The following is a 15,740-nucleotide window of genomic DNA, read 5'->3' as shown; positions in this document are numbered from 1 at the left end:
TCAGAGTAGTTGATAAACTACTGAAAAATGGTCATAAGTAGATGGTGGTTGTCACTGTCCACTCCCACAGGGAGTGTAACTCCTTCTCAGCTTTTGGGTTTCACTGGGCATGGGTTATTTCCAGGAAGAACAAATTCATACTTAAAATACTTTCCATTTGATGCAGGTTTTAGTGAGGGGCTGCCTTTCCTTTGTATGCATATGCTTTAAAGACTGCATATGCAGGTTCAGTGTATTCGGCACATCTGGACAATTAGATGGACATGGAGAATGGGACTTGTCCAACCTGACGGGATCAGCTGCAATGCCCTGGGTTAAAGCTGTTTAAAGTTCTGCCCTTTATTGCCAATAGTGTTGTAAATAACGACCTTTTTTCTCTTACGTTTTTCTATGGAGAGTTTAACATTCCTAGCTTGTATTTCAATTAGATATTGTTTATATTGGTTGTAGATGTCACAGAAGACAAGGATGTAATGGATTTTCTTATTACATGTTACATAAACATGGAGCACTGACAGTGTTAACAATTGTTAATTCATTTCCAAAAAGACTAAGCAATGTCACTTTAATTCCTGAATTGTTTAATCATCAACCTAATTAAATGCTACCCACAATTAAACAAACAAGTTTTGAGTCTACTTGCAGTGACAACCCAGTTTTGTTGTTCTCACATCCCTTTTAATCTGGGATGTGTCCCCCCTCTAGTTCCTTGCTTTTGGTCCCTGCAGACCTTTTTTCATAATCACTGATTCGCTGAATCACTGAGCCCTTCGGTGCTGATGATACGGTCCTTCAACTCCTTCTGTGTGGAAAATGTGTAAGGCACGTCTATCATATGTCATCATGCAGAGACCAAGGACACTGACTGAAATGAAGTTGTGTCTTAGTAGAGGAGACACAGAGCAAGGAAGGAGCTCCAGACTGCTTGGGCAGGGCAGTCCTGAGCACTTCAAAGCCTGAACTTGGACTAAGAAAAGGGCTGCGGCTCCACCACAGGCCTGAGAAGAGGGCGTTGTCTATGCTGCTTCTATGGATGAGAGACCTGAGTCACTGGGTGACAACTAAGAAAATTGCCCAGAGTCCTGCAGCTGGTGGGTGGTGGCTGAGATGGGGCTCAAATCCAGAAAGTGTGCCTCTGGGGTCTTCCGAGGTGTCTTCACTAATGCAGGGTCTTCAGCAGTAAGGAAGAAACGGAAAATCCAGGAAGCCTTCAAGACTCAAAAGCAGCAGTGAGAGCGGCTTCAGAACCACAGCGCCCACCCAGGTTCAGCTGTGTCTGCACCAGGGCCTCAGAGGCCAGCACTAGTGGGAACCCAGGAGCTTAGGATCTGCCTGGGTGCTTATCTTGGGCAGCTGCTGACAGAGACCGCACTAACCCAGATTCCCTACCAGTCACACCTCAAGGCCCTGTTCTTCAAGACCATCCCTCAAGGAGCCGGAGGAATGGTTCAGAGGTAGCTACCAAGCCTGAGAACCCATTGGATCCCAGGGACCCACACGGTGGAAGGAGAGAACCAACTCTTGAAAGCCGTGGTCTGATTTCCACATATATACACCATGACACTCACAATCCCCTATCCCACTCACCCACATAAATAAATTTTTAAAAAATTAAAGACCATTCCTCAATAGTGGTGATTGTCATTTAGTTCCTGGAAACAGCCAGAGAAGATTGTGTTACACTTCCCAAACAGGAATACTGAGGCTGGGCAAAGCACTGAACAGCTGGAGCACATGTCTTTGGCCCTGGTATCTGTGCCCTTGAGGCATTTCATTTCTTTCTGCCAGGGCTCACCCTCGTAGGGAGGGTAGGAGCGTTAGGGGCCTACAAGGAAGAGTGAGTCACCCTCATGTTCTGTGTGTCACCCCCCACACATACTACAGCTGGAGGGAGCAGTAGCAGGATGAGCTACAAGTGAGAAGAGAAGGGTGTAGGCTCTCTAGATTATCCCGCTGCCTCCTGACCACTGCCTCACCTCGACAGAGCCTCTGACCTTGTCTACCTCCAGGACACTTCATTCCTAGAGTGCTCCCATCCCTATCTCCTCCCTCGTGTCCCTCAGTCCACTTTCTACAAGAAACGCAGGGAGAGCCTGGACATGCTTTGGACACACAGGGCTTTTGACAAAATAAAGAAATGGCTAACTTAGCAGCTGGCAAGAATTTATGCAAATCCCTTTTCTGCCTGGGTGTAGCTTTCTTGCTGACTTTGACAATACAATGCCTGTCCCACATTCGAGGTCAAGGCCGGGGAAACCTTGCTGACTTCAGCGAATCAGTGATTATGAAAGAAGGTCTGCAGGGACCAAAAGCAAGGAACTAGAGGGGGGACCCATCCCAGATTAAAAGGGATGTGAGAAATATAGCAACTAAACATGATGGCTTTTGTCTCTATCCTTGAACCAACCAACCAACAAAACAGACTAAGCAAGCCAGATACGTAGTATTTGCCATTAACTGCAGCCTTCAGGAGGCTGAGGCAGGAGGATTGTGAATTCTGGCCACATCCATAATTCCAGGCCAGCTTGAGCTACATAGTGACAACTTGTGCCAAAAAAATAAAAGATTTGCTTCACATGATCACAGTGAATAGACAATGTCTAGGACTTGGGCCAGCCCTGTTAGTGGCTTGCTTGTGCCAACAAAGAATATGCAGGGGGCTGGTGAGAGGGCTCAGGGGTAAAGACGCCTGCCAACAAGTCTGCCACACCCAGTTTGATCCCTGGAGCCTTTGTGGTGGAAGGAAAGAACCAATTCCTGAAAGCTGCCCTCTGACCTCCTCAGGCAAGTCAGGGTACTTGTACCCCTCCCCATGCTATAAGCCCTCCCCATGCCCCATGCTAAACACTCTCCCCATGCTATACGCCCTCTTTATGCTGTACACCCTCCCTAAGTAAGCGCCCCATATTACACACTCTTCTCCAGTGAACACCCTGACCCCATGTTACACATTTAGAACAAGGCCCAGGATATCCTGGGCATTCAGGAAACTTCAGTTCTGGTTACTGTGATTGAAGTAATTATTTTTGAAGCAGGAAAGTTGTATGGTTTTAACTTTCTCTTTGTCTGAGAAGATCTGGACTTTCGTGTTTTAGGGGAAGGGTGTAGAGTATCTGGGGTGTTCCTGTAGTGTTTGGTTGTTTTGCTACAAGGCCCTGCAAATTTATTTATTTATTTTGGTTTTTCCAGACAGGGTTTCTCTATATAACAGCCTTGGCTGTCCCTGAACTTGCTTTGTAGACCAGGCTGGCCTCAAACTCATCGAGATCCACCTGCCTCTGCCTCTTGAGTGCTGAAATTAAAGGTATGAGTCACTATGCCAAGCCAAATCACTTTTTTTTTTGATTGGGAGGGGCAGGTCCTCACTATGTAGCCCAAGATAGACTTGAACTCTGGATAAGTCCCCTGCCTTAGCGTCCTGACTGCCACCACACCTGTGTTTTATTGTTGTTTGTGATAAAGGTCTTACTATGTTAGCAATAGTGGACTTGACACAGCCTAGAACCATCCAAGAGGAAAGCCTGAAGAACCACCTGGATCAGATAGGCCTGCAGGCCTGTCTAGGAGGGGCTGACTTGATTTCTGATTGATGTAAGAGGCCCTGCCAACTGTGGGCAGCCCCATCCTTAGGCAAGTGGCCCTGGGTTGTATAAGGAAGGAGGTTGAGTCTGAGCCAAACAGCACCATTTCTCAGTGGCGTCCTCTTCAAGTTTCTGCACTGACTCCCTCAATGATAGACTGTGGCCCATCATGTAAGCAGAAATAAACTCTTTCCTCCCCTCTGCTGCTTTTTGTCAGTGTTTATCACAGCAACAGAAGGGAAACTAGAACAGTATCCCAGGTTCACCTGAAATTAACAAGCTCCAAGTCAGTGTTCCAAGTGCAGAATTATGGCCGTCTCACTACCCTCTATTCAGGGTGTTTAATAGGCTTAGTTAGATATGATTCACTTCCCAGAGGATTCACCCATTTGAAGTGTACAGTTTGGTGAATGTTTTAGCACAGCTGGTGACTGTGACTACAACAAAGACTGGACTGTTATCCACACTCAGGACAAGGTTAGAGGGCACTGACCCTGCTTCCCTAAAACAAAGATGTCTGCCTACAGGGGCTTCTGCCTTTTCCACTGTCCCACAAGACTGGGGTGACAGGCAGCCCTGAGGTATCACTGGCACCATAAGGCACCAGCTGGCCCAGCTTCTAGACACTGCATCATGTGAAGTGTATCTTTAGACAGTGGCGCCCACAGGCCTCATTGTGGCTCTCTCAAATCAACCTGTCAGTTTAATGTCCTCCTTCCACCCCCAGAGGGAGGGAACACTGCATGTGTATATAGAGCTGTTGTGAAGGCTGCTACGTGGCCTGGGGAGGAAAGAATAGTTCTAGGGTATCAGGCTCAGCTACAGGGAGCTGAACTGGGGCAGGTAGGAAAGGGACTAATGACCCCCTAGTGTCCCTCCCACCCTGTGAGGCATAACAAGTCTTGGCAAACTTTTGGGGTGCAACTATGCTGGGGCCCACCCTGCCTCCCAAGCCCTGTGGTTTCAACTGACTTGTTCTGGCCCTGATCCCCTGACCTGTATAACGTGCTGGTAGAGTCTAGCTGCAATAGATAGGCTGTGAGGGTTGATGGCCAACATCTCCTTCACCACCTAACTGGTACACAGTAGGTAGGAATCTCATTTGTGAACCTATTGATTTCAAAACTCCCCTAGGCCATTCCCCATAGGGAAACTCCAGCTCAGATAGCACCGGACCTCATGCTCAGAGGAAAGGAAAAGGGGACTTTCCTTGGAAGGGGAAAGGATGAAGTAGGGTAGCATGGGTGAGGGGCTTCCTAGCTGTATAGAGAAGAATGACTTTGGTAGTGGAGGGAAAGAACACATTTCTCAAGCTGGGAACCCTAGACACCTCTCCGGCCACATTCTCTGGGGGCCTTCTCACTCATGGGCCTGGCCTGCTATGGTTCCCTTGCTGCAATCCTTTTTCCCATACCCTGGGATTCCTCCAAACTTTTGCACTGGTAGTTCTTTCACTTGGGGAGGTTTGAAGACTGCCTTCTTGGAATTTATCAGGCCTGAGCTGTGTGCCTAGAGGGTGCCTCTCTGATCTTTCTAATTCCGTCTCCAGCCCCTGCCACTTCACAATCTCCTTATTCCTTCCTGAGATGGTAATATATGGCTCATTTATCCGTGCCCTTCCCCTTTGGAAGGGCAGCCATGATGGCTGGAATCTGTCTCTGGGACTTGGCATATACCTCCTAAATGGCTAGGTGGAGATTCAATTGGGACCTTGCTTGTCTGGGCTAGGCTTATTAGGATGAGGTCTCACGAGGGCTCTGGGGGTCTTGATAGATGGCCCCTCAGGCACAGCAATCGGAAGGTCACTGTCCAGGAGGGAGATTGATGCTTGCTATAACGTATTCTTGTGTTCACACTCTGTTGTCCCTAACTCCTGGGTTCAGCTTCTTCCAGGTGACCTGGTTCCTGCTTGGCACCTCCCAAGGCAGGAGACAGGATGGGTGAAGTTTCCTGATGACAGGAGGCTAGAGGTGAAGGTGCACAGCAGAAATGGCTGTGCCAAGAGAGGAGAGAGCCAAGGCCTATAGAAGCTGAGGGCTTGTGTTCTGTCCTACCCACTAACACATATTCTCCCTGGGCTTATTCACTCAACCACTTCTCAGAATCCTGCCTGCCCCAGTGCCTTTTGGAAGAACTCCCCAAATGTCCAATAGTCCAGTCACATCATGCCAGGGGGTGGGTGGGGGTATGCTTTCATGGGTGTGGTCAGGCCAGATTGCTAAATACCAACCAGCAATTACTATGCATCAAGTCCGGACATCTTGGAGGCAGGTAAATAATCTGTCAGCCTCTGAGACTGAGAGCTAGTGGGGTCTTGCTTGTTCTTTCATTTCCCTGGTCCTGTTTGTCTGCTGACCTGTATCCATCCATTTGCTTATGATAAACATTTACAGAGCATCTACTGTCCCTGATTGCCCAGATGGAACTCATGGGCTTATGTTCCTCAGAGGTTCCAGCATCTGGAGGGGAACCATCTGGTAAGGTAAGACTTGGCAGGGCACGTAAATGTGTGGTGAAAGGGCAGGGTGTGGGCATGCTTATTAAAATTAATTTCACCTGTATTTTCACTTTTACTATTGTGTGTACATGTATGTATATGATATGTGTGTATGCAGGTACACACACGCCATGACATTAGTGGAAGTCAGGGAACAACTTTTAGGAGTTCTCTCTTTCCACCTTGGGATTTGGGGATCAAATTCAGATCGGCACAATTGCATGAAAAATGCTTTTATTGACAGATGCATCTTGCATGTCCTTTTTTTCTGCTTAAAACACACCACACACACACACACACACACACACACACACACACAATATACTATATATATATTTACATTTATTGATTTGCTTGTTGTGGAGTATGTGCCTTGTATGGAGGGCAGAGGACAACTTGGAGGAGCTGGATCATTCTTTCCACCATATGGGTTCCTGGATAGAAGTCAGCTCACTATGTTTTGCAGCAAGTGCCTTTATCCACTGGGCCACCACACTCAGCTTCTTTTCACTTTCTTTTTTATTTTATTTATTTTTTATTTGAATTATAAACAACATTGTAATTCTTTTCACTTTCTAACTGGGCTCTGGGAAATGTAATTTTTCATGGGAGGCACCCATATTTCTAAACACACCTAGTTTATCAAATTCTAGGCACAAAGCAGGAACTCAAAAATATCTGCTGACACCAGGCAGGGGTGGCACATGCCTTTAGTCCCAGCACTCAGGAGGCAGAGGCAGGTGGATTTCTGAGTTCAAGGCCAGCCTGGTCTACAGAGCAAGTTCCAGAATAGCCTGGGTTACACAGAGAAACACTGTCTAAGAAAAAAAAAGTGTGTGTGTGTGTGTGTGTGTGTGTGTGTGTGTGTGTGTGTGTGTGTGCTCAACAAATGCATGAGCTAGGGGCTAAGGATACAGTTTAGCACAAAGGCACTTCCCTAGTCTTTGCAGGACACTGGGCTCCAGCTCTAGCATTGAAATACATAAAGAGATACAGAGCGAGGAAGGGGAAGATGGAAGGAGTAAAGGAGCCAGGGAGCTGGGCCTGGTGGAGGATGCCTGAGTCTCAGCACTTAAGAGGCTAAGACAGGAGGATCAAGAACTTGAGGGGGGCTCCTGTCTCCAAAATAAATCAGTTCATTAACTAATAAAATATTTTCCTAATTCTTGCCATTTAAAAATAAAGTGACAGGGGCTGGAGAGATGGCTTAGCGGTTAAGAGCACTGACTGTTCTTCCAGAGGTCCTGAGTTCAATTCCCAGCAACCACATAGTGGCTCACAACCACCTTGAATGGGATCTTGTGCCCTCTGTTGGGAAGCAGGCAGAAGACTGTATAGACTGTATACATAATAAATAAATAAAATCTTTTAAAAAAAAATGAAGTGACAGTCTTTGGGAAATGACTGTAGGACAGGAATGCTATAATCTTTGATTTCAATATGAATTGATGATATTCATCATGAGTAAGTATCTTCTTTCAAACAGAAAGATCTCAAATAAAATAGAGTGAAGCACCAGAAGTAATGACTTAATATATTAAGGCAAAACGACAGCCCACTCATAGACTTAAAAGTCAGCTGTCCTAAGTCTGCGCATATAGCCACCAGGTTGCCTCAGATGTAGGAGTGTGTCAGTCTGAGCACTGGCTATGCTGACATCAGGGGGTGATCCTCTTCCATGCCCTAGGTATTCTTGGGGAGGCAGGTCTGGTTTCTTAGTCCCCGTGTAAGCTACTTCTCTAGGATGAACAAACTACAAAGCAGTCCAGGGACAGCACCTCGGTGTCTATGGTTTTGCATCCCCTGATCTGTGTGACCCTCTTATTCACTTCATAGATTTATTCCTGCAGTAATATAAAACTATGGAGAATTTCAAACCCACAAAAACACATCGAAAAGAAGCCTTCATATGCCTACCCCCCAAATCCCAAGCAATCATTAGTCTGTCGCTAGTCATTCTCTTTCACAGATTCTCCGAAGGTTATCTCTACAAGCATTTCCCTTCAAATGTAAATGTTTGGACAGATATCTCTAAAGAGTCCTGTCTTTTTAAAAAATTGTATACGAGTGAGTGTTTGCCTGTATGTATGTATGTGTACCCCCATGTATGCCTAGTGCCCTCAGAAGTCAGAAGAGGGCACTAGGTCCCCTGGAACTGGGGCCACCATGTGGGTGCTGAGGATGAGGGCCTCTACAAGAGCAGTGGGTGTTCCTAACTGCTGAGCCATCTCTCGAGCACCCCCAAAGGGCGACTTCAGCTAAGGCTTCTACTCTCTGTGGGTGCCAACTGCATCTGTGCTGAGATGCACCTCCTGCAAGAAGAGCTGTGCTCCTGCTGTCTGTCACATGGGCTGTGGGATGTGCACCTGGGTTGCACATCTGACAAGTGTAGCTGCTGCACCCGATGTGTGGCATCCCTGGGTCCACATCTAAATGGTGATGTGTAAAAACCTGGATTTTTACGTCCCTGACCCATCCTCTATACCTTTTTCCTTGGCGCATTAACTAATAATAAAAGTCCTTGACTTGGTTAACTAAAGAAGAGAGAGAGAGAGAGAGAGAGAGAGAGAGAGAGAGAGAGAGAGTGTGTATGTGTGTGTGTGTGTGTTTTGGTTAGTTTTATATTAATAACGCAAGCTCAGTCATATGAGAGGAGGGAACCTCAATTAAGAAAATGTTTCCAGGGGCTGGAGAGATGCCTCAACAGTTAAGAGCATTGGCTGTTCTTCCAGAGGACCCAGGTTCAATTCCCAGCACACACATGGCAGCTCACAACTGTAACTTCAGTTCCAGGGGATATGACACCTTCACACCAATGGACATAAACTAGAAGTTAAATAAATTATTGAAAAAAAAAAAGAAAAGAGGGGCTGGAGAGATGGCTCAGTGGTTAAAAGCACTGACTGCTCTTCCAGGGGTCCTGAGTTCAATTCCCAGCAACCACATGGTGGCTCACAACCATCTGTAATGGGATCCGGTGCCCTCTTCTGGCCTGCTGTATACATGCAGACAGAACACTGTATATAATATAAATAAATAAATCTTTAAAAAAGAAAAGAAAAGTAAAGAAAAAGGAAGTATTTCCATAAGATCAGGCTGCAGGTAAGTCTGTATGGCATTTTCTTAATCAGTGATTGATGGGGGAGGGTCCAGACCTTTGTGAGTGATGTCATCCCTGGGCTGGTGGTCTTGCATTCTATATGAAAGCAGGCTGAGCAAGCCATAATGATCAAGTCAGTAAGAAGCACCCCTCCATGGCCTCTGCACCAGCTCCTGCCTCTAGGTTCCTGTCCTGCTTGAGTTCCTATCCCAACTTCCTTCATTGATGGACTATGTTATGGAAGGGTAAGTCAAATAAACCATTTCCTCCCCAACTTGCTTTTGGTCATGATGTTTTACTACAGCAATAGTAACCCTGAATAAGACAGTATGTATATAAACATATATACATAATATTGTATGTGTTCATATACATATGTATACAAAATACATATACATGTATATACATAATACACACAACAAATACGTAGTGTCCAAATCAGTCCTGCATCTTGAAGTAGGTTTCTCAACTGTCTTTAGCATAAATTTTAGAATATTTCAGAAACTCCCCTTGCCACACTAATAATCTACTTTACTAGTTATCTATTCAATCCCAAAACTCAGGAAGAAGAAGCAGGAGAATCTCTTTGAGTTCAAGGCCAGCCTAATCTACATCGGGAGTTCCAGACCAGTCAGGGATATACAGAGACCCATCTCAAAAAAAAAAAAAAAAAGAACTTGTCAGGGGCTGGGGAGATAGCTATGTGGGTAAAGCACATACTAAACAAGTATAAGGACAGGAATTTGCATCTATCCCCAGATGGGTGTGAACAGGAGGCAGGGACTGTGAGAGACCCTACCTCAATATATAAAGTGGAGTGCAATGGAGGAAGACACTTGACATCAACCTCAGGCCTCCACTTGCATGTGCACACACAAATATATACACAGCACACACCTTTGCCCACATATGATAATGTGCATGCACACACCACACACGAGAACGTTCATCACACACACACACACACACACACACACACACACACACACACACACACCAGAAAAAAAGCAACTGAGCATTGCATTAGTTTTGCCTGTGTGGTTTGGTGCCTCACTCCTAAGCAACAGAATGAGGTGGAGATAATGGGCTAGGTCATGAAAGGCATTCTTGTGTTCTGTGGGGGATGACCCCAGGGAAGCCACCCACTAAACAGTCAAGACACCAAAGCAGCCCTAAGACAGAGGTGCTCACAGCACCCTGCCCTGCCCACAGTCTAATGATTGAGTCACCTTGGAAGATGTCAGAACATATGTCAGAAATGTTGGCACATGTCGATAATCAAAACACTCTGGACATAGAGGCAGGAGGGTTAGAAGTTCAAGGCAAGTCTTGACTACATGAAACCATGTCTCAAAAAAAATTAAAAATAAATTTAAAAACAAAATCTCCTATGACCAAGGCCAACACAGCTGCTCCAGGTTCCTGTATACAGTATGTCTAAAGGTCTTGGCAAGCCAAGCAGATATTTACATTTTACAGATAAGGAAATTCCAGCTCGGAGAAGGTAAGTGAAAATCCCAAGGCTGCATAGCTGGCAAATGGCAATGCTAGGTTCTTATTCTCTCCAAGTCCTTTGTCGGTGTGTCTTCAGTGGTCCACCAGCGCTGCTCCATCTGGCTTCTCCATCCCCTCTCTGCTGGAGGCCCCAGGCTTGGATCCAGAGAACAGGACATTCTGTGCTGGGCTCAGCCACAGATAAAAGCTCTGCGATGAGCCTGGGAACAGTTCCTGCCAGACCCCAAAGCCTGATACCAGGGTGGCGTGAATAGTGCATGACTGAGCGTTGCATTAGCTTTTTCTGGGGAGCTGTGAGCAATGTCTACTTGCCTAAGACAGGGCACAGACAGACTGGTTCCACCCAGGTGTAGCTTGTGAACCAATGACTTTACTTAGCTTACTGACAAAGCGTGGAAGAATTATTTACAGGAACGAAGGTGAGCACCATCCCCAAACAATTGTGTCACAGAAAAGTCTCAGGGCAGCATGGATGATGACTGTCTTGTGGCTGCTCAGCTGAGATCCCCTTTCAGGTAACCTTCTATCTTCTATACACTATTGAGTTTCCTCTGGAGGGTCAGGAATAGTTGGGGCAGAATTGCTAACGCCTGGAAGGGAAGAGTAGGACAGAGTGGCTGGGATCTCAGATGGGGGGCTAATGACCCTTCCAATCCCTTCCATCTATAAAAGGTCACAGACCCCTTCTTGAAGGTCTCTTGTGGATAATAACAACTGATCTGATAAAGATGGCAATGGCTACCAGGCTTGGAGAATAGCAGTCCAGCACACCCAGCAACCGTGGGGACTCATCTCCACTGTAATTGGACAGTTGCCCAAGAATTAGGTCTTCTCTGTTCTGTTCTTCCCTTCCCTCCCTCATTCCTTTCTTTCTGCCTCCTTCCCTTTAGACAGAATCTTATGTTTGCCCAGAATGGTCCAGAACTCTCAATCCTCCTGGCCTCTGTCTCCTAAGTGCAAGAATAACAGGTGCAGGGTAGGATGCTAGGCAAGACCATTCTTCCTGCTCCGGTTAGCTATGGCTCTGGACTATAGAGGACAAATGCAGGACTTAATGTCTTTGTGAAAAACATAAGTGAATACAGTCTAGCGCTTCAGTGCAGTCAGTAGAGGCTCACCTAGAATGCACAAAACCCTGGGTTCCATCTATGTTGAATGTCACAAAAACTGGGCCCTGTGATACATGCCTATCATCCCAGCACTTGAGCAAAGAGGAAAGTAACTCATGCATGTTTGAACACTCAGTATTCTTTTTTTTCTCCCAAAATAGTCCTATTTAAAAAGGAAGAGCCAATCATAATGGCACACAATTTTAATTCCAGCTCTCAGGAGGCAGAGGCAAATGGATCTTTGTGAGTTCAAGGCCAACCTGGTCTACAGAGTGAGTTCCAGGACAGTTAGAGTTACACAGAGAAACTATGTCTTAAAGAAAGAAAGGAAGGAGGGAGGGATGTAGTAAGGGAGGGAGGGAGGAAGGAAGGAAGGAAAGAAGAAAGGAAGGAAGGAAGGAAGGAAAGAAGGAAGGAAGGGAAAGAAAAGAGTGTGTTACTATCAAAAAAGAAAAAAAAACAAAATCTGGCTCATAAATTAAAAGCAACAGAGACATAAATGCATAGAAAACAACACATTTTATCTCAGGAGTGTCAGCTACCTGAGATGGGCCAGCAAGTTTTCTCTCTGGCTCTAAGGGGTTGAACCAGCCATAGATAAGTCAGTAAAGCCGTCAGCCAGTGAGGCTCCCTCTCCCTGAGAGAGAAGCTATGTTCTTCTGAGCAAGGGGAAACTCTCTGGGTTCCACTGAAACTCGTTCTGTAGAATTCACCAGTGGTTCCCATCTCACCCATCAGGAAACTCCCCTGTGGCCAACTAATTTTCACTTTGTTTTTAAGTCTAAACCCCTCCTGGGAATGCCTGGGAATCAGCTGACCGGCTCAGACTGGTAATTGCTGGCTGTGCAGGAAGGCCCAGCTGCTGGGTGTCACCTCTGAGGCTAGTTGAGGACTCTACTCCTAGCCCCAGCAAGCCTCTTCTTGTCCCAGTGCCTCTGGGAAGCAGGGAAGCAGGCACAAGGCCAGACTGGCCCACAGCAGGCCCAGCTGGGCCTCAGCAAGCCCTTAATTATCTTTCTTGTTAATGAAAATCTGAGAACCTCTGGCCAGTCCCACTGGGAAGATCCTGGGCCAGATGTCACCATGAAGGAAGAAGGGACAAGAGGAAATGGGTTGCAGGAGTAGAGCAAGACTTCCTGCCTGCAGATTCCCAAACTTGTCGGGGAGAGAAAGCTAGGGCACAGAATAAGCAATTAGGTTCACAGCTACAAGTGCAGGACTCCCAGGTAGCCATGTGGGCTCAACCACAGGTGAAATGCCTGCTGCCTCTGTCACCTTCAGTAGTTCACATGATCAACACCTCCAGAGAGCTCATAAGACAATCAGAATATCAGCTGGGCAGTGGTGGCCTAATTTCAGCTGGGCGGTGGTGGCCTCACTTTTAATCCCAGCACTTGGGAGGCAGAGGCAGACAGATCTTGGTGAGTTCCGGGACAGCCATAGCTACATAGAGAAACCCTGTCTTCAAAACAAAACAAACACACAAAGCAGAATCTCAGGTTCAAACCAACTATTGAAAACTCTATACTGTGACACTCTTTCCTGGTTACTTTGAGGCTTGTACTTATAAGTGCCTCAGTTTCCCCATCTGTGCAATGGGGGCTGAGTTTGGGAATCTGCAGTGCTTAGTAAAGCAGTCAACTTATGATAAGTGCCACTCACCTAAGTGTTTATCACTTTTTTGTTTGTTTGTTTTTCTGTATTGCTTTGGAGCCTGTCCTAGAACTCGCTCTGTAGACCAGGCTGGCTTCGAACTCACAGAGATTCATATGCCTCTGCCTCCCAAGTGCTGGGATTAAAGGTGTTTGCCACCAATGCCCGGTCCACTTTTTCTTTTCCTTTTTTTCCCCCTTGAGGTAGTGTTTCATGTAGCCCAGCTGGCTTCAAACTCAACATGTAGCTAAGGATGACTCTGAGCCCCTGCCTCTACCTCCCAAATGCTAGGATTACAGGTGTGTGCCGCTGTGTTCTCTTTATGCAGTGCTAGGGGATGGAACCCAGGCTTCTTGCATGCTAGGCAAATGCACTGCTAGCTGGCTCCAGTGGAGCCAGCCTGACACTTTTTAAGTCTCATGTCTATTACTGTTGCCATCAGTGAAGCATTCTGAGCAATTCTGGGCTACTGCTGGCCACTGTCTTTCTCGCCATCCCCAGCACTGGGACTCATGAAACCCACCAAGACAATGAGGACGCCAAGGCTCAGAGAGCTGCAGTCACTGACCCAAGATCCAAGTGGGGACATCTGTGTCTTTTCTAAACATACCCTGTTACTAAGATGAGCAGTGAGCAAGTAGGAATTCTTCCCTTGCTCCCATTACTTGATGTGCTCTTAACTCTGAGAGGTCTACCTTGCTGTTGTCCCATTTTTTTCAGATAAGGAAAAGTGAGGCACAGCAACCTTAGACTGTGTTTCCAAAGTCCTCCAGGAGGGAAGCCTAGATTTGAAGCAAGGAGGACCACATCATTTCTGTGTTATACTGCTCACCTCTCAACATGTCCTTTCTCATGTCCCTGACTCCCTGTTCTCTCCCTGCCAGTCCCAGCTCTGGAATTCTGAGCTTAGCTCTTCCAGGCCAAGACTACTAATGAGCTCTTGGCCACCTGAGGCCCAAACCGCAGATGCTGGACTGGCATGGGGGAAATACTTGCTTCCTTTAAGTCTGTACTCGAAGCCCAGCCATGGGTCACATGGTTCACAGGGCAGGAGCTGAGGACAGCGATGGGGTGACCTGTAGACTGGAGCTGCTCAGAGCCACTTGGCTCTGGCCTATGGGCAGCTGGCCCAGAGCTCTGCTTCCTTCTGCCTCTATGCTCCATTCTTGCTCAAACACAGGTCACCTCCTCACAGCCTGATCTTCCCCACAGAGCTAGTCCTTCCTTTTTTTTTTTTTTTCCTCTTTTCTTTTCTTTCTTTCTTTCTTTTTTTTTTCTGAGACAGGATTTCTCTGTGTAACAGTCCTGGCTATTCTGGAACTCACTTTGTAGACCTGGCTGGCCTTGAACTCAGAGAGGTCCTCCTGCCTGGGATCAAGTGCTGGGATCAAGGGTGTACCTGACTCTTTCAACATATTTTATCAAGAGCCTACTTTAGCCAGGTGATGGTGGTGCACACCTTTAACCTTAGCACTCAAGAGACAGAGGAAGTCAGGTCTCTGAGTTGGAGGCCAGTCTGTACCAGAGTGAGTTCCAGGACAGCCAGAACTACATAGTGAGACTGTGTCTCAGAAAAAACAAACTAACAACAATAAAAAGGAGCCTACTGTTGTGTAGACTCATCAGTGGATGGCCCAGTCTTAGTCTTGAAATAGAGACCAAAAGTTGATGAGACACCCTTGGAAAATACAACTTCACAATGGACAGGAGAGTCCACTGAGTGGGGAAATAGAAGCCCCAGAGCAAGGGCATGGAAGCTGAGGTCTGGGAGATGATGTGGAAGAATGTTCAAGATAAAAGAAATGGCATGGGTCAAAGATGGGAACTAGGAAACTTTGGTGACCTCAGTCTGTGTGCAGGACCTTCTGCCTGGGTCTGGGAAAGAAAAGCAAGCAGCCCCTGGCCTCCTTCCCAGCTCTCAGGAGATCCCAGCCTGGTCTGCGCCAACCAAATTGTCCCTTCCTGTCTGTGACAATACTTTGGGACTCAGAAGTCTTGAGCCTCTTGGGAGTTCCAGGTGGCCTGGAATGTCCTGTCCTATTCCTGAACTCTCTTGTTAGGGGCAGTTACTACACCAGCTAGCACCTCTATGTTTCTAGCCAGTTATGTCTGGCCACAAATCCTATCTGTAAGCACATTGGCAATATTTAAGCCTTTTGGAGCCTTGGGTTCCTCATGTCAAATGGGATGATATATTTTTATTCGGGATTATTTTGATTTGTAGAGCGGGCTCTGAACAGAGCAGGACACTTGGTGAAGTCTTAACTAAGAGGTTATGTTAAAGT

This window comes from Cricetulus griseus, chromosome 7 (genome assembly GCF_003668045.3).
Source record: "Cricetulus griseus strain 17A/GY chromosome 7, alternate assembly CriGri-PICRH-1.0, whole genome shotgun sequence".
NCBI lineage: Eukaryota > Metazoa > Chordata > Mammalia > Rodentia > Cricetidae > Cricetulus > Cricetulus griseus.
Note: the sequence above shows the minus strand (reverse complement) of the source record.